We start from the raw sequence: 20,368 nt of genomic DNA on the forward strand, positions 1-20,368 counted from the left end.
ATTCTGCTGGTGGAGTCACTGTGTACATTCATTACATTACTGATCCTGAGTTACATCCTGTATTATAATCCAGAGCTGCACTCACTATTCTGCTGGTGTAGTCACTGTGTACATACATTACATTACTGATCCTGTACTGTTCCTGAGTTACATCCTGTATTATACTCCAGAGCTGAACTCACTATTGTGCTGGTGCAGTCACTGTGTACATACATTACATTACTGATCCTGTATTGATCATGAGTTACATCCTGTATTATACTCCAGAGCTGCACTCACTTTTCTGCTGGTGCTGTCACTGTGTACATATATTACATTACTGATCCTGTACTGATCCTTAGTTACATCCTGTATTATACTCCAGAGCTGCACTCACTATTGTGCTGGTGCAGTCACTGTGTACATACATTACATTACTGATCCTCTACTCATCCTCAGTTAATTCCTTTATTGTACTCCAGAGCTGCACTCACTATTCTGCTGGTGGAGTCACTGTGTACATACATTACATTACTGATCCTGAGTTCCATCCTGTATTATAATCCAGAGCTGCACTCACTATTCTGCTAGTGCAGTCACTGTGTACATACATTACATTACTGATCCTGAGTTCCATCCTGTATTATACTCCAGAGCTGCACTCACTATTCTGCTGGTGCAGTCACTGTGCACATACATTACATTACTGATCCGGTTCTGATCCTGAGTTACATCCTGTATTAAACTCCAGAGCTGAACTCACTATTCTGCTGGTGCAGTCACTGTGTACATACATTACATTACTGATCCTGTACTGATCCTGAGTTACATCCTGTATTATACTCCAGAGCTGCACTCACTATTCTGCTGGTGCAGCCACTGTGTACATATATTACATTACTGATCCTGTACTGATCCTGAGTTACATCCTGTATTATACTCCAGAGCTGCACTCACTATTCTGCTAGTGCAGTCACTGTGTACATACATTACATTACTGATCCTGAGTTCCAGCCTGTATTATACTCCAGAACTGCACTCACTATTCTGCTAGTGCAGTCACTGTGTACATACATTACATTACTGATCCTGAGTTCCATCCTGTATTATACTCCAGAGCTGCACTCACTATTCTGCTGGTGCAGTCACTGTGCACATACATTACATTACTGATCCGGTTCTGATCCTGAGCTACATCCTGTATTATACTCCAGAGATGCACTCACTATTCTGCTGGTGCAGTCACTGTGTGCATACATTACATTACTGATCCTGTACTGATCCTGAGTTACATCCCTTATTATACCCCAGAGCTGCACTCACTATTCTGCTAGTGCAGTCACTGTGTACATACATTACATTACTGATCCTGAGTTCCATCCTGTATTATACTCCAGAGCTGCACTCACTATTCTGCTGGTACAGTCACTGTGTACATACATTACATTACTGATCCTGTACTGATCCTTAGTTACATCCTAAATTATACTCCAGAGCTGCAGTCACTATTCTGCTGGTGCAGTCACTGTGTGCATACATTACATTACTGATCCTGAGTTACATCCTGTATTATAATCCTGAGCTGCACTCACTATTCTGCTGGTGCAGTCACTGTGTACATACATTACATTACTCATCCTGAGTTACATCTTGTATTATAATCCAGAGCTGCACTCACTATTCTGCTGGTGCAGTCACTGTGCACATATATTACATTACTGATTCTCTACTCATCCTCAGTTACATCCTTTATTATACTTCAGAGCTGCACACACTATTCTGCTGGTGGAGTCACTGTCTACATTCATTACATTACTGATCCTGAGTTACATCCTGTATTATAATTCAGAGCTGCACTCACTATTCTGCTGGTGCAGTCACTGTCTACATTCATTACATTACTGATCCTGACTTACATCCTGCATTATACTCCAGAGCTGCACTCACTATTCTGCTGGTGCAGTCACTGTGCACATATATTACATTACTGATTCTCTAGTCATCCTCAGTTACATCCTTTATTATACTCCAGAGCTGCACACACTATTCTGCTGGTGGAGTCACTGTGTACATACATTACATTACTGATCCTGAGTTACATCCTGTATTATAATCCAGAGCTGCACACACTATTCTGCTGGTGGAGTCACTGTGTACATTCATTACATTACTGATCCTGAGTTACATCCTGTATTATAATCCAGAGCTGCACACACTATTCTGCTGGTGGAGTCACTGTGTACATTCATTACATTACTGATCCTGAGTTACATCCTGTATTATAATCCAGAGCTGCACACACTATTCTGCTGGTGGAGTCACTGTGTACATTCATTATATTACTGATCCTGAGTTACATCCTGTATTACACTCCAGAGCTGCACTCACTATTCTGCTGGTGCAGTCACTGTGTACATACATTACATTACTGATACTGAGTTACATCCTGTATTATAATCCAGAGCTGCACTCACTATTCTGCTGGTGTAGTCACTGTGTACATACATTACATTACTGATCCTGTACTGATCCTGAGATACATCCTGTATTATACTCCAGAGCTGAACTCACTATTGTGCTGGTGCAGTCACTGTGTACATACATTACATTACTGTTCCTGTACTGATCATGAGTTACATCCTGTATTATACTCCAGAGCTGCACTCACTTTTCTGCTGGTGCAGTCACTGTGTACATACATTACATTACTGATCCTGCACTGATCCTGAGTTATATACTGTATTATACTCCAGAGCTGCTCTCACTATTCTGCTGGTGCAGTCACTGTGTACATACATTACATTACTGATCCTGAGTTACATCCTGTATTATACTCCAGAGCTGTACTCACTATTCTGCTGGTGCAGTCACTGTGTACATACATTACATTACTCATCCTGAGTTACATCTTGTATTATAATCCATAGCTGCACTCACTATTCTGCTGGTGCAGTCACTGTGTACATACATTACATTATTGATCCTGTACTGATCCTGAGTTACATCCTGTATTATACTCCAGAGCAGCACTCACTATTCTGCTGGTTCAGTCACTGTGTACATACATTACATTACTGATCCTGAGTTACATCTTGTATTATAATCCAGAGCTGCACTCTCTATTCTGCTGGTGCAGTCACTGTGCACATACATTACATTACTGATCCTGTACTGATCCTGACTTACATACTGTATTATACTGCAGAGCTGCACTCACTATTCTGCTGGTGCAGTCACTGTACACATACATTACATTACTGATCCTCTACTCATCCTCAGTTACTTCTTTATTATACTCCAGAGCTGCACTCACTATTCTGCTCGTGGGGTCACTGTGTACATACATAATATTACTGATCCTGAGTTACATCCTCTATTATAATCCAGAGCTGCACACACTATTCTGCTGGTGCAGTCACTGTGTACATACATTACATTACTGATCCTGAGATACATCCTGTATTATACTCCAGAGCTGCACTCACTATTCTGCTGGTGCAGTCACTGTGTACATACATTACTGATCCTGAGTTCCATCCTGTATTATACTCGAGAGCTGAACTCACTATTCTGCTGGTGCAGTCACTGTGTACATACATTACATTACTGATCCTGAGTTCCATCCTGTATTATACTCCAGAGCTGTACTCACTATTCTGCTGGTGCAGTCACTGTGTACATACATTACATTACTGATCCTGTACTGATCCTGAGTTACATCCTATATTATACTCCAGAACTGCACTCACTATTCTGCTGGTGCAGTCACTGTGTACATACATTACATTACTGATCCTGAGTTACATCCTGTTTTATAATCCAGAGCTGCACTCACAATTCTGCTTGTGCAGTCACTGTGTACATATATTACATTACTGATCCTGTACTGATCCTGACTTACATCCTGTATTATACTCCAGAGCTGCACTCACTATTCTGCTGGTGCAGTCACTGTGCACATACATTACATTACTGACCCTCTACTGATCCTCAGATACATCCTGTATTATACTTCAGAGCTGCACTCACTATTCTGCTGGTGGAGTCACTGTGTACATACATTACATTACTGATCCTGCACTGATCCTGAGTTCCATCCTGTATTATACTCCAGAGCTGCACTCACTATTCTGCTGGTGCAGTCACTGTGTACATAAATTACATTACTGATCCTGTACTGATCCTGAGTTCCATCCTGTATTATACTCCAGAGCTGCACTCACTATTCTGCTAGTGCAGTCACTGTGTACATACATTACATTACTGATCCTCTACTCATCCTCAGTTAATTCCTTTATTATACTCCAGAGCTGCACTCACTATTCTGCTGGTGGAGTCACTGTGTACATACATTACATTACTGATCCTGAGTTCCATCCTGTATTATACTCCAGAGCTGCACTCACTATTCTGCTAGTGCAGTCACTGTGTACATACATTACATTACTGATCCTGAGTTCCATCCTGTATTATACTCCAGAGCTGCACTCACTATTCTGCTGGTGCAGTCACTGTGCACATACATTACATTACTGATCCGGTTCTGATCCTGAGTTACATCCTGTATTATACTCCAGAGCTGAACTCACTATTCTGCTGGTGCAGTCACTGTGTACATACATTACATTACTGATCCTGTACTGATCCTGAGTTACATCCTGTATTATACTCCAGAGCTGCACTCACTATTCTGCTGGTGCAGCCACTGTGTACATATATTACATTACTGATCCTGTACTGATCCTGAGTTACATCCTGTATTATACTCCAGAGCTGCACTCACTATTCTGCTAGTGCAGTCGCTGTGTACATACATTACATTACTGATCCTGAGTTCCATCCTGTATTATACTCCAGAGCTGCACTCACTATTCTGCTGGTGCAGTCACTGTGCACATACATTACATTACTGATCCGGTTCTGATCCTGAGTTATATCCTGTATTATACTCCAGAGCTGCACTCACTATTCTGCTGGTGCAGTCACTGTGTACATACATTACATTACTGATCCTCTACTGATCCTGAGTTACATCCTGTATTATACTCCAGAGCTGCACTCACTATTCTGCTGGTGCACCACTGTGTACATATATTACATTACTGATCCTGTACTGATCCTGAGTTACATCCCTTATTATACCCCAGAGCTGCACTCACTATTCTGCTAGTGCAGTCACTGTGTACATACATTACATTACTGATCCTGAGTTCCATCCTGTATTATACTTCAGAGCTGCACTCACTATTCTGCTGGTACAATCACTGTGTACATACATTACATTACTGATCCTGTACTGATCCTTAGTTACATCCTATATTATACTCCAGAGCTGCACTCACTATTCTGCTGGTGCAGTCACTGTGTGCATACATTACATTACTGATCCTGAGTTACATCCTGTATTATAATCCTGAGCTGTACTCACTATTCTGCTGGTGCAGTCACTGTGTACATATATTACATTACTAATCTTGTACTTATCCTGACTTGCATCCTGTATTATACTCCAGAGCTGCACTCACTATTCTGCTTGTGCAGTCACTGTGCACATACATTACATTACTGATCCTCTACTGATCCTCAGTTACATCCTGTATTATACTCCAGAGCTGCACTCACTATTCTGCTGGTGGAGTCACTGTGTACATACATTACATTACTGATCCTGCACTGATCCTGAGTTATATACTGTATTATACTCCAGAGCTGCTCTCACTATTCTGCTGGTGCAGTCACTGTGTACATACATTACATTACTGATCCTGAGTTACATCCTGTATTATACTCCAGAGCTGTACTCACTATTCTGCTGGTGCAGTCACTGTGTACATACATTACATTACTCATCCTGAGTTACATCTTGTATTATAATCCAGAGCTGCACTCACTATTCTGCTGGTGCAGTCACTGTGTACATACATTACATTATTGATCCTGTACTGATCCTGAGTTACATCCTGTATTATACTCCAGAGCAGCACTCACTATTCTGCTGGTTCAGACACTGTGTACATACATTACATTACTGATCCTGAGTTACATCTTGTATTATAATCCAGAGCTGCACTCTCTATTCTGCTGGTGCAGTCACTGTGCACATACATTACATTACTGATCCTGTACTGATCCTGACTTACATACTGTATTATACTGCAGAGCTGCACTCACTATTCTGCTGGTGCAGTCACTGTGCACATACATTACATTACTGATCCTCTACTCATCCTCAGTTACTTCTTTATTATACTCCAGAGCTGCACTCACTATTCTGCTCGTGGGGTCACTGTGTACATACATAATATTACTGATCCTGAGTTACATCCTCTATTATAATCCAGAGCTGCACACACTATTCTGCTGGTGCAGTCACTGTGTACATACATTACATTACTGATCCTGAGATACATCCTGTATTATACTCCAGAGCTGCACTCACTATTCTGCTGGTGCAGTCACTGTGTACATACATTACATTACTGATCCTGTACTGATCCTGAGTTACATCCTATATTATACTCCAGAACTGCACTCACTATTCTGCTGGTGCAGTCACTGTGTACATACATTACATTACTGATCCTGAGTTACATCCTGTTTTATAATCCAGAGCTGCACTCACAATTCTGCTTGTGCAGTCACTGTGTACATATATTACATTACTGATCCTGTACTGATCCTGACTTACATCCTGTATTATACTCCAGAGCTGCACTCACTATTCTGCTGGTGCAGTCACTGTGCACATACATTACATTACTGACCCTCTACTGATCCTCAGATACATCCTGTATTATACTTCAGAGCTGCACTCACTATTCTGCTGGTGGAGTCACTGTGTACATACATTACATTACTGATCCTGCACTGATCCTGAGTTCCATCCTGTATTATACTCCAGAGCTGCACTCACTATTCTGCTGGTGCAGTCACTGTGTACATAAATTACATTACTGATCCTGTACTGATCCTGAGTTCCATCCTGTATTATACTCCAGAGCTGCACTCACTATTCTGCTAGTGCAGTCACTGTGTACATACATTACATTACTGATCCTGTACTGATCCTGAGTTCCATCCTGTATTATACTGCAGACCTGCACTCACTATTCTGCTGGTGCAGTCACTGTGTACATACATTACATTACTGATCCGGTTCTGATCCTGAGTTACATCCTGTATTATATTCCAGAGCTGCACTCACTATTCTGCTGGTGCAGTCACTGTGTACATACATTACATTACTGATCCTGTACTGATCCTGAGTTACATCATGTATTATACTCCAGAGCTGCACTCACTATTCTGCTGGTGCAGCCACTGTGTACATATATTACATTACTGATCCTGTACTGATCCTGAGTTACATCCCTTATTATACCCCAGAGCTGCACTCACTATTCTGCTAGTGTTGTCACTGTGCACATACATTACACTACTGATCCTGAGTTCCATCCTGTATTATACTCCAGAGCTGCACTCACTATTCTGCTGCTGCAGTCACTGTGTACATACATTACATTACTCATCCTGAGTTACATCTTGTATTATAATCCAGAGCTGCACTCACTATTCTGCTGGTGCAGTCACTGTGTACATACATTACATTACTGATCCTGAGTTACATCTTGTATTATAATCCAGAGCTGCACTCTCTATTCTGCTGGTGCAGTCACTGTGCACATACATTACATTACTGATCCGGTTCTGATCCTGAGTTACATCCTGTATTATATTCCAGAGCTGCACTCACTATTCTGCTGGTGCAGTCACTGTGTACATACATTACATTACTGATCCTGTACTGATCCTGAGTTACATCATGTATTATACTCCAGAGCTGCACTCACTATTCTGCTGGTGCAGCCACTGTGTACATATATTACATTACTGATCCTGTACTGATCCTGAGTTACATCCTGTATTATACTCCAGAGCTGCACTCACTATTCTGCTAGTGCTGTCACTGTGTACATACATTACATTACTGATCCTGAGTTCCATCCTGTATTATACTCCAGAGCTGCACTCACTATTCTGCTAGTGCAGTCACTGTGTACATACATTACATTACTGATCCTGAGTTCCATCCTGTATTATACTCCAGAGCTGCACTCACTATTCTGCTAGTGCAGTCACTGTGTACATACATTACATTACTGATCCTGAGTTCCATCCTGTATTATACTCCAGAGCTGCACTCACTATTCTGCTGGTGCAGTCACTGTGCACATACATTACATTACTGATCCGGTTCTGATCCTGAGTTACATCCTGTATTATATTCCAGAGCTGCACTCACTATTCTGCTGGTGCAGTCACTGTGTATATACATTACATTACTGATCCTGTACTGATCCTGAGTTACATCATGTATTATACTCCAGAGCTGCACTCACTATTCTGCTGGTGCAGCCACTGTGTACATATATTACATTACTGATCCTGTACTGATTCTGAGTTACATCCCTTATTATACCCCAGAGCTGCACTCACTATTCTGCTAGTGCTGTCACTGTGCACATACATTACAGTACTGATCCTGAGTTCCATCCTGTATTATACTCCAGAGCTGCACTCACTATTCTGCTGCTGCAGTCACTGTGTACATACATTACATTACTCATCCTGAGTTACATCTTGTATTATAATCCAGAGCTGCACTCACTATTCTGCTGGTGCAGTCACTGTGTACATACATTACATTACTGATCCTGAGTTACATCTTGTATTATAATCCAGAGCTGCACTCTCTATTCTGCTGGTGCAGTCACTGTGCACATACATTACATTACTGATCCTGTACTGATCCTGACTTACATACTGTATTATACTCCAGAGCTGCACTCACTATTCTGCTGGTGGAGTCACTGTGTACATACATTACATTACTGATCCTGAGATACATCCTGTATTATACTCCAGAGCTGCACTCACTATTCTGCTGGTGCAGTCACTGTGTACATACATTACTGATCCTGAGTTACATCCTGTATTATACTCGAGAGCTGAACTCACTATTCTGCTGGTGCAGTCACTGTGTACATACATTACATTACTGATCCTGAGTTCCATCCTGTATTATACTCCAGAGCTGTACTCACTATTCTGCTGGTGCAGTCACTGTGTACATACAATTACATTACTGATCCTGTACTGATCCTGAGTTACATCCTGTATTATACTCCAGAGCTGCACTCACTATTCTGCTTGTGCAGTCACTGTGTACATATATTACATTACTGATCCTGTACTGAACCTGACTTACATCCTGTATTATACTCCAGAGCTGAACTCACTATTCTGCTGGTGCAGTCACTGTGCACATACATTACATTACTGACCCTCTACTGATCCTCAGATACATCCTGTATTATACTTCAGAGCTGCACTCACTATTCTGCTGGTGGAGTCACTGTGTACATACATTACATTACTGATCCTGCACTGATCCTGAGTTATATCCTGTATTATACTCCAGAGCTGCACTCACTATTCTGCTGGTGCAGTCACTGTGCACATGCATTACATTACTGATCCGTTTCTGATCCTGAGTTACATCCTGTATTATACTCCAGAGCTGCACTCACTATTCTGCTGGTGCAGTCACTGTGTACATACATTACATTACTGATTCTGTACTGATCCTGAGTTACATCCTGTATTATACTCCAGAGCTGCACTCACTGTTCTGCTGGTGCAGCCACTGTGAACATATATTACATTATTGATCCTGTACTGATCCTGAGTTACATCCTGTATTATACTCCAGAGCTGCACTCACTATTCTGCTAGTGCAGTCACTGTGCACATACATTACATTACTGATCCTGAGTTCCATCCTGTATTATACTCCAGAGCTGCACTCACTATTCTGCTAGTGCAGTCACTGTGAACATACATTACATTACTGATCCTGAGTTCCATCCTGTATTATACTCCAGAGCTGCACTCACTATTCTGCTGGTGCAGTCACTGTGCACATACATTACATTACTGATCCGGTTCTGATCCTGAGTTACATCCTGTATTATACTCCAGAGCTGCACTCACTATTCTGCTGGTGCAGTCACTGTGTACATACATTACATTACTGATCCTGTACTGATCCTGAGTTACATCATGTATTATACTCCAGAGCTGCACTCACTATTCTGTTGGTGCAGCCACTGTGTACATATATTACATTACTGATCCTGTACTGATCCTGAGTTACATCCCTTATTATACCCCAGAGCTGCACTCACTATTCTGCTAGTGCAGTCACTGTGTACATACATTATACTACTGATCCTGAGTTCAATCCTGTATTATACTCCAGAGCTGCACTCACTATTCTGCTGGTGCAGTCACTGTGTACATACATTACATTACTGATCCTGAGTTACATCCTATATTATACTCCAGAGCTGCACTCACTATTCTGCTGGTGCAGTCACTGTGTACAAACATTACATTTCTGATCCTGAGTTACATCCTGTATTATAATCATGAGCTGTACTCACTATTCTGCTGGTGCAGTCACTGTGTACATATATTACATTACTGATCTTGTACTGATCCTGACTTGCATCCTGTATTATACTCCAGAGCTGCACTCACTATTCTGCTTGTTCAGTCACTGTGCACATACATTACATTACTGATCCTCAGTTATATCCTGTATTATACTCCAGAGCTGCACTCACTATTCTGCTAGTGCATTCTCTGTGTACATACATTACATTACTGATCCTGAGTTATATACTGTATTATACTCCAGAGCTGCTCTCACTATTCTGCTGGTGCAGTCACTGTGCACATACATTACATTACTGATCCTGTACTGATCCTGAGTTACATCCTGTATTATACTCCAGAGCTGCACTCACTATTCTGCTGGTGCAGTCACTGTGTACATACATTACATTACTAATCCTGTGCTGATCCTGAGTTACATCCTGTATTATACTCCAGAGCTGCACTCACTATTCTGCTGGTGCAGTCACTGTGTACATACATTATATTACTGATCCTGTACTGATCCTGAGTTGCATCCTGTATTATACTCCAGAGCTGCACTCACTATTCTGCTGGTGCAGTCACTGTGTACATACATTACGTTACTGATTCTGTACTGATCCTGAGTTACATCCTGTATTATACTCCAGAGCTGCACTCACTATTCTGCTGGTTCAGTCACTGTGTACATACATTACATTACTGATCCTGAGTTACATCTTGTATTATAATCCAGAGCTGCACTCTCTATTCTGCTGGTGCAGTCACTGTGCACATACATTACATTACTGATCCTGTACTGATTCTGACTTACATACTGTATTATACTCCAGAGCTGCACTCACTATTCTGCTGTTGCAGTCACTGTGCACATACATTACATTACTGATCCTCTACTCATCTTCAGTTACTTCCTTTATTATACTCCAGAGCTGCACTCACTATTCTGCTCGTGGGGTCACTGTGTACATACATAATATTACTGATCCTGAGTTACATCCTCTATTATAATCCAGAGCTGCACACAATATTCTGCTGGTGCAGTCACTGTGTACATACATTACATTACTGATCCTGAGATACATCCTGTATTATACTCCAGAGCTGTACTCACTATTCTGCTGGTGCAGACACTGTGTACATACATTACATTGCTGATCCTGTACTGATCCTGAGTTACATCCTATATCATACTCCAGAGCTGCACTCACTATTCTGCTTGTGCAGTCAATGTGTACATACATTACATTACTGATCCTGAGTTACATCCTGTTTTATAATCCAGAGCTGCACTCACTATTCTGCTTGTGCAGTCACTGTGTACATATATTACATTACTGATCCTGTACTGATCCTGACTTACATCCTGTATTATACTCCAGAGTTGCACTCACTATTCTGCTGGTGGAGTCACTGTGTACATACATTACATTACTGATCCTGCACTGATCCTGAGTTATATCCTCTATTATACTCCAGAGCTGCACTCACTATTCTGCTGGTGCAGTCACTGTGCACATACATTACATTACTGATCCGGTTCTGTTCCTGAGTTCCATCCTGTATTATACTCCAGAGCTGCACTCACTATTCTGCTGGTGCAGCCACTGTGTACATATATTACATTACTGATCCTGTACTGATCCTGAGTTACATCCTGTATTATACTCCAGAGCTGCACTCACTATTCTGCTAGTGCAGTCACTGTGTACATACATTACATTACTGATCCTGAGTTCCATCCTGTATTATACTCCAGAGCTGCACTCACTATTCTGCTGGTGCAGTCACTGTGTACATACATTACATTACTGATCCGGTTCTGATCCTGAGTTACATCCTGTATTATATTCCAGAGCTGCACTCACTATTCTGCTGGTGCAGTCACTGTGTACATACATTACATTACTGATCCTGTACTGATCCTGAGTTACATCATGTATTATACTCCAGAGCTGCACTCACTATTTTGCTGGTGCAGCCACTGTGTACATATATTACATTACTAATCCTGTACTGATCCTGAGTTACATCCCTTATTATACCCCAGAGCTGCACTCACTATTCTGCTAGTGCTGTCACTGTGCACATACATTACACTACTGATCCTGAGTTCCATCCTGTATTATACTCCAGAGCTGCACTCACTATTCTGCTGCTGCAGTCACTGTGTAAATACATTACATTACTCATCCTGAGTTACATCTTGTATTATAATCCAGAGCTGCACTCACTATTCTGCTGGTGCAGTCACTGTGTACATACATTACATTACTGATCCTGAGTTACATCTTGTATTATAATCCAGAGCTGCACTCTCAATTCTGCTGGTGCAGTCACTGTGCACATACATTACATTACTGATCCGGTTCTGATCCTGAGTTACATCCTGTATTATATTCCAGAGCTGCACTCACTATTCTGCTGGTGCAGTCACTGTGTACATACATTACATTACTGATCCTGTACTGATCCTGAGTTACATCATGTATTATACTCCAGAGCTGCACTCACTATTCTGCTGGTGCAGCCACTGTGTACATATATTACATTACTGATCCTGTACTGATCCTGAGTTACATCCTGTATTATACTCCAGAGCTGCACTCACTATTCTGCTAGTGCAGTCACTGTGTACATACATTACATTACTGATCCTGAGTTCCATCCTGTATTATACTCCAGAGCTGCACTCACTATTCTGCTAGTGCAGTCACTGTGTACATACATTACATTACTGATCCTGAGTTCCATCCTGTATTATACTCCAGACCTGCACTCACTATTCTGCTGGTGCAGTCACTGTGCACATACATTACATTACTGATCCGGTTCTGATCCTGAGTTACATCCTGTATTATATTCCAGAGCTGCACTCACTATTCTGCTGGTGCAGTCACTGTGTACATACATTACATTACTGATCCTGTACTGATCCTGAGTTACATCATGTATTATACTCCAGAGCTGCACTCACTATTCTGCTGGTGCAGCCACTGTGTACATATATTACATTACTGATCCTGTACTGATCCTGAGTTACATCCCTTATTATACCCCAGAGCTGCACTCACTATTCTGCTAGTGCTGTCACTGTGCACATACATTACACTACTGATCCTGAGTTCCATCCTGTATTATACTCCAGAGCTGCACTCACTATTCTGCTGCTGCAGTCACTGTGTACATACATTACATTACTCATCCTGAGTTACATCTTGTATTATAATCCAGAGCTGCACTCACTATTCTGCTGGTGCAGTCACTGTGTACATACATTACATTACTGATCCTGAGTTACATCTTGTATTATAATCCAGAGCTGCACTCTCTATTCTGCTGGTGCAGTCACTGTGCACATACATTACATTACTGATCCTGTACTGATCCTGACTTACATACTGTATTATACTCCAGAGCTGCACTCACTATTCTGCTGGTGGAGTCACTGTGTACATACATTACATTACTGATCCTGAGATACATCCTGTATTATACTCCAGAGCTGCACTCACTATTCTGCTGGTGCAGTCACTGTGTACATACATTACTGATCCTGAGTTACATCCTGTATTATACTCGAGAGCTGAACTCACTATTCTGCTGGTGCAGTCACTGTGTACATACATTACATTACTGATCCTGAGTTCCATCCTGTATTATACTCCAGAGCTGTACTCACTATTCTGCTGGTGCAGTCACTGTGTACATACAATTACATTACTGATCCTGTACTGATCCTGAGTTACATCCTGTATTTTACTCCAGAGCTGCACTCACTATTCTGCTTGTGCAGTCACTGTGTACATATATTACATTACTGATCCTGTACTGATCCTGACTTACATCCTGTATTATACTCCAGAGCTGCACTCACTATTCTGCTGGTGCAGTCACTGTGCACATACATTACATTACTGACCCTCTACTGATCCTCAGATACATCCTGTATTATTCTTCAGAGCTGCACTCACTATTCTGCTGGTGGAGTCACTGTGTACATACATTACATTACTGATCCTGCACTGATCCTGAGTTATATCCTGTATTATACTCCAGAGCTGCACTCACTATTCTGCTGGTGCAGTCACTGTGTACATACATTACATTACTGATCCGTTTCTGATCCTGAGTTACATCCTGTATTATACTCCAGAGCTGCACTCACTATTCTGCTGGTGCAGTCACTGTGTACATACATTACATTACTGATCCTGTACTGATCCTGAGTTACATCCTGTATTATACTCCAGAGCTGCACTCACTGTTCTGCTGGTGCAGCCACTGTGTACATATATTACATTATTGATCCTGTACTGATCCTGAGTTACATCCTGTATTATACTCCAGAGCTGCACTCACTATTCTGCTAGTGCAGTCACTGTGCACATACATTACATTACTGATCCTGAGTTCCATCCTGTATTATACTCCAGAGCTGCACTCACTATTCTGCTAGTGCAGTCACTGTGAACATACATTACATTACTGATCCTGAGTTCCATCCTGTATTATACTCCAGAGCTGCACTCACTATTCTGCTGGTGCAGTCACTGTGCACATACATTACATTACTGATCCGGTTCTGATCCTGAGTTACATCCTGTATTATACTCCAGAGCTGCACTCACTATTCTGCTGGTGCAGTCACTGTGTACATACATTACATTACTGATCCTGTACTGATCCTGAGTTACATCATGTATTATACTCCAGAGCTGCACTCACTATTCTGCTGGTGCAGTCACTGTGTACATACATTACATTACTGATCCTGTACTGATCCTGAGTTACATCCCTTATTATACCCCAGAGCTGCACTCACTATTCTGCTAGTGCAGTCACTGTGTACATACATTATACTACTGATCCTGAGTTCAATCCTGTATTATACTCCAGAGCTGCACTCACTATTCTGCTGGTGCAGTCACTGTGTACATACATTACATTACTAATCCTGTGCTGATCCTGAGTTACATCCTGTATTATACTCCAGAGCTGCACTCACTATTCTGCTGGTGCAGTCACTGTGTACATACATTATATTACTGATCCTGTACTGATCCTGAGTTGCATCCTGTATTATACTCCAGAGCTGCACTCACTATTCTGCTGGTGCAGTCACTGTGTACATACATTACGTTACTGATTCTGTACTGATCCTGAGTTACATCCTGTATTATACTCCAGAGCTGCACTCACTATTCTGCTGGTTCAGTCACTGTGTACATACATTACATTACTGATCCTGAGTTACATCTTGTATTATAATCCAGAGCTGCACTCTCTATTCTGCTGGTGCAGTCACTGTGCACATACATTACATTACTGATCCTGTACTGATTCTGACTTACATACTGTATTATACTCCAGAGCTGCACTCACTATTCTGCTGTTGCAGTCACTGTGCACATACATTACATTACTGATCCTCTACTCATCTTCAGTTACTTCCTTTATTATACTCCAGAGCTGCACTCACTATTCTGCTCGTGGGGTCACTGTGTACATACATAATATTACTGATCCTGAGTTACATCCTCTATTATAATCCAGAGCTGCACACAATATTCTGCTGGTGCAGTCACTGTGTACATACATTACATTACTGATCCTGAGATACATCCTGTATTATACTCCAGAGCTGTACTCACTATTCTGCTGGTGCAGACACTGTGTACATACATTACATTGCTGATCCTGTACTGATCCTGAGTTACATCCTATATCATACTCCAGAGCTGCACTCACTATTCTGCTGGTGCAGTCAATGTGTACATACATTACATTACTGATCCTGAGTTACATCCTGTTTTATAATCCAGAGCTGCACTCACTATTCTGCTTGTGCAGTCACTGTGTACATATATTACATTACTGATCCTGTACTGATCCTGACTTACATCCTGTATTATACTCCAGAGTTGCACTCACTATTCTGCTGGTGGAGTCACTGTGTACATACATTACATTACTGATCCTGCACTGATCCTGAGTTATATCCTCTATTATACTCCAGAGCTGCACTCACTATTCTGCTGGTGCAGTCACTGTGCACATACATTACATTACTGATCCGGTTCTGTTCCTGAGTTCCATCCTGTATTATACTCCAGAGCTGCACTCACTATTCTGCTGGTGCAGCCACTGTGTACATATATTACATTACTGATCCTGTACTGATCCTGAGTTACATCCTGTATTATACTCCAGAGCTGCACTCACTATTCTGCTAGTGCAGTCACTGTGTACATACATTACATTACTGATCCTGAGTTCCATCCTGTATTATACTCCAGAGCTGCACTCACTATTCTGCTGGTGCAGTCACTGTGTACATACATTACATTACTGATCCGGTTCTGATCCTGAGTTACATCCTGTATTATATTCCAGAGCTGCACTCACTATTCTGCTGGTGCAGTCACTGTGTACATACATTACATTACTGATCCTGTACTGATCCTGAGTTACATCATGTATTATACTCCAGAGCTGCACTCACTATTTTGCTGGTGCAGCCACTGTGTACATATATTACATTACTAATCCTGTACTGATCCTGAGTTACATCCCTTATTATACCCCAGAGCTGCACTCACTATTCTGCTAGTGCTGTCACTGTGCACATACATTACACTACTGATCCTGAGTTCCATCCTGTATTATACTCCAGAGCTGCACTCACTATTCTGCTGCTGCAGTCACTGTGTAAATACATTACATTACTCATCCTGAGTTACATCTTGTATTATAATCCAGAGCTGCACTCACTATTCTGCTGGTGCAGTCACTGTGTACATACATTACATTACTGATCCTGAGTTACATCTTGTATTATAATCCAGAGCTGCACTCTCTATTCTGCTGGTGCAGTCACTGTGCACATACATTACATTACTGATCCGGTTCTGATCCTGAGTTACATCCTGTATTATATTCCAGAGCTGCACTCACTATTCTGCTGGTGCAGTCACTGTGTACATACATTACATTACTGATCCTGTACTGATCCTGAGTTACATCATGTATTATACTCCAGAGCTGCACTCACTATTCTGCTGGTGCAGCCACTGTGTACATATATTACATTACTGATCCTGTACTGATCCTGAGTTACATCCTGTATTATACTCCAGAGCTGCACTCACTATTCTGCTAGTGCAGTCACTGTGTACATACATTACATTACTGATCCTGAGTTCCATCCTGTATTATACTCCAGAGCTGCACTCACTATTCTGCTAGTGCAGTCACTGTGTACATACATTACATTACTGATCCTGAGTTCCATCCTGTATTATACTCCAGACCTGCACTCACTATTCTGCTGGTGCAGTCACTGTGCACATACATTACATTACTGATCCGGTTCTGATCCTGAGTTACATCCTGTATTATATTCCAGAGCTGCACTCACTATTCTGCTGGTGCAGTCACTGTGTACATACATTACATTACTGATCCTGTACTGATCCTGAGTTACATCATGTATTATACTCCAGAGCTGCACTCACTATTCTGCTGGTGCAGCCACTGTGTACATATATTACATTACTGATCCTGTACTGATCCTGAGTTACATCCCTTATTATACCCCAGAGCTGCACTCACTATTCTGCTAGTGCTGTCACTGTGCACATACATTACACTACTGATCCTGAGTTCCATCCTGTATTATACTCCAGAGCTGCACTCACTATTCTGCTGCTGCAGTCACTGTGTACATACATTACATTACTCATCCTGAGTTACATCTTGTATTATAATCCAGAGCTGCACTCACTATTCTGCTGGTGCAGTCACTGTGTACATACATTACATTACTGATCCTGAGTTACATCTTGTATTATAATCCAGAGCTGCACTCTCTATTCTGCTGGTGCAGTCACTGTGCACATACATTACATTACTGATCCTGTACTGATCCTGACTTACATACTGTATTATACTCCAGAGCTGCACTCACTATTCTGCTGGTGGAGTCACTGTGTACATACATTACATTACTGATCCTGAGATACATCCTGTATTATACTCCAGAGCTGCACTCACTATTCTGCTGGTGCAGTCACTGTGTACATACATTACTGATCCTGAGTTACATCCTGTATTATACTCGAGAGCTGAACTCACTATTCTGCTGGTGCAGTCACTGTGTACATACATTACATTACTGATCCTGAGTTCCATCCTGTATTATACTCCAGAGCTGTACTCACTATTCTGCTGGTGCAGTCACTGTGTACATACAATTACATTACTGATCCTGTACTGATCCTGAGTTACATCCTGTATTTTACTCCAGAGCTGCACTCACTATTCTGCTTGTGCAGTCACTGTGTACATATATTACATTACTGATCCTGTACTGATCCTGACTTACATCCTGTATTATACTCCAGAGCTGCACTCACTATTCTGCTGGTGCAGTCACTGTGCACATACATTACATTACTGACCCTCTACTGATCCTCAGATACATCCTGTATTATTCTTCAGAGCTGCACTCACTATTCTGCTGGTGGAGTCACTGTGTACATACATTACATTACTGATCCTGCACTGATCCTGAGTTATATCCTGTATTATACTCCAGAGCTGCACTCACTATTCTGCTGGTGCAGTCACTGTGTACATACATTACATTACTGATCCGTTTCTGATCCTGAGTTACATCCTGTATTATACTCCAGAGCTGCACTCACTATTCTGCTGGTGCAGTCACTGTGTACATACATTACATTACTGATCCTGTACTGATCCTGAGTTACATCCTGTATTATACTCCAGAGCTGCACTCACTGTTCTGCTGGTGCAGCCACTGTGTACATATATTACATTATTGATCCTGTACTGATCCTGAGTTACATCCTGTATTATACTCCAGAGCTGCACTCACTATTCTGCTAGTGCAGTCACTGTGCACATACATTACATTACTGATCCTGAGTTCCATCCTGTATTATACTCCAGAGCTGCACTCACTATTCTGCTAGTGCAGTCACTGTGAACATACATTACATTACTGATCCTGAGTTCCATCCTGTATTATACTCCAGAGCTGCACTCACTATTCTGCTGGTGCAGTCACTGTGCACATACATTACATTACTGATCCGGTTCTGATCCTGAGTTACATCCTGTATTATACTCCAGAGCTGCACTCACTATTCTGCTGGTGCAGTCACTGTGTACATACATTACATTACTGATCCTGTACTGATCCTGAGTTACATCATGTATTATACTCCAGAGCTGCACTCACTATTCTGCTGGTGCAGTCACTGTGTACATACATTACATTACTGATCCTGTACTGATCCTGAGTTACATCCCTTATTATACCCCAGAGCTGCACTCACTATTCTGCTAGTGCAGTCACTGTGTACATACATTATACTACTGATCCTGAGTTCAATCCTGTATTATACTCCAGAGCTGCACTCACTATTCTGCTGGTGCAGTCACTGTGTACATACATTACATTACTGATCCTGAGTTACATCCTATATTATACTCCCGAGCTGCACTCACTATTCTGCTGGTGCAGTCACTGTGTACATACATTACATTTCTGATCCTGAGTTACATCCTGTATTATAATCATGAGCTGTACTCACTATTCTGCTGGTGCAGTCACTGTGTACATATATTACATTACTGATCTTGTACTGATCCTGACTTGCATCCTGTATTATACTCCAGAGCTGCACTCACTATTCTGCTTGTTCAGTCACTGTGCACATACATTACATTACTGATCCTCAGTTATATCCTGTATTATACTCCAGAGCTGCACTCACTATTCTGCTAGTGCATTCTCTGTGTACATACATTACATTACTGATCCTGAGTTATATACTGTATTATACTCCAGAGCTGCTCT

The sequence above is a fragment of the Phyllobates terribilis genome, unplaced genomic scaffold, assembly GCF_046119375.1.
Source record: "Phyllobates terribilis strain yellow unplaced genomic scaffold, ASM4611937v1 Scaffold_81__1_contigs__length_6697587, whole genome shotgun sequence".
Taxonomy (NCBI): Eukaryota; Metazoa; Chordata; class Amphibia; order Anura; family Dendrobatidae; genus Phyllobates; species Phyllobates terribilis.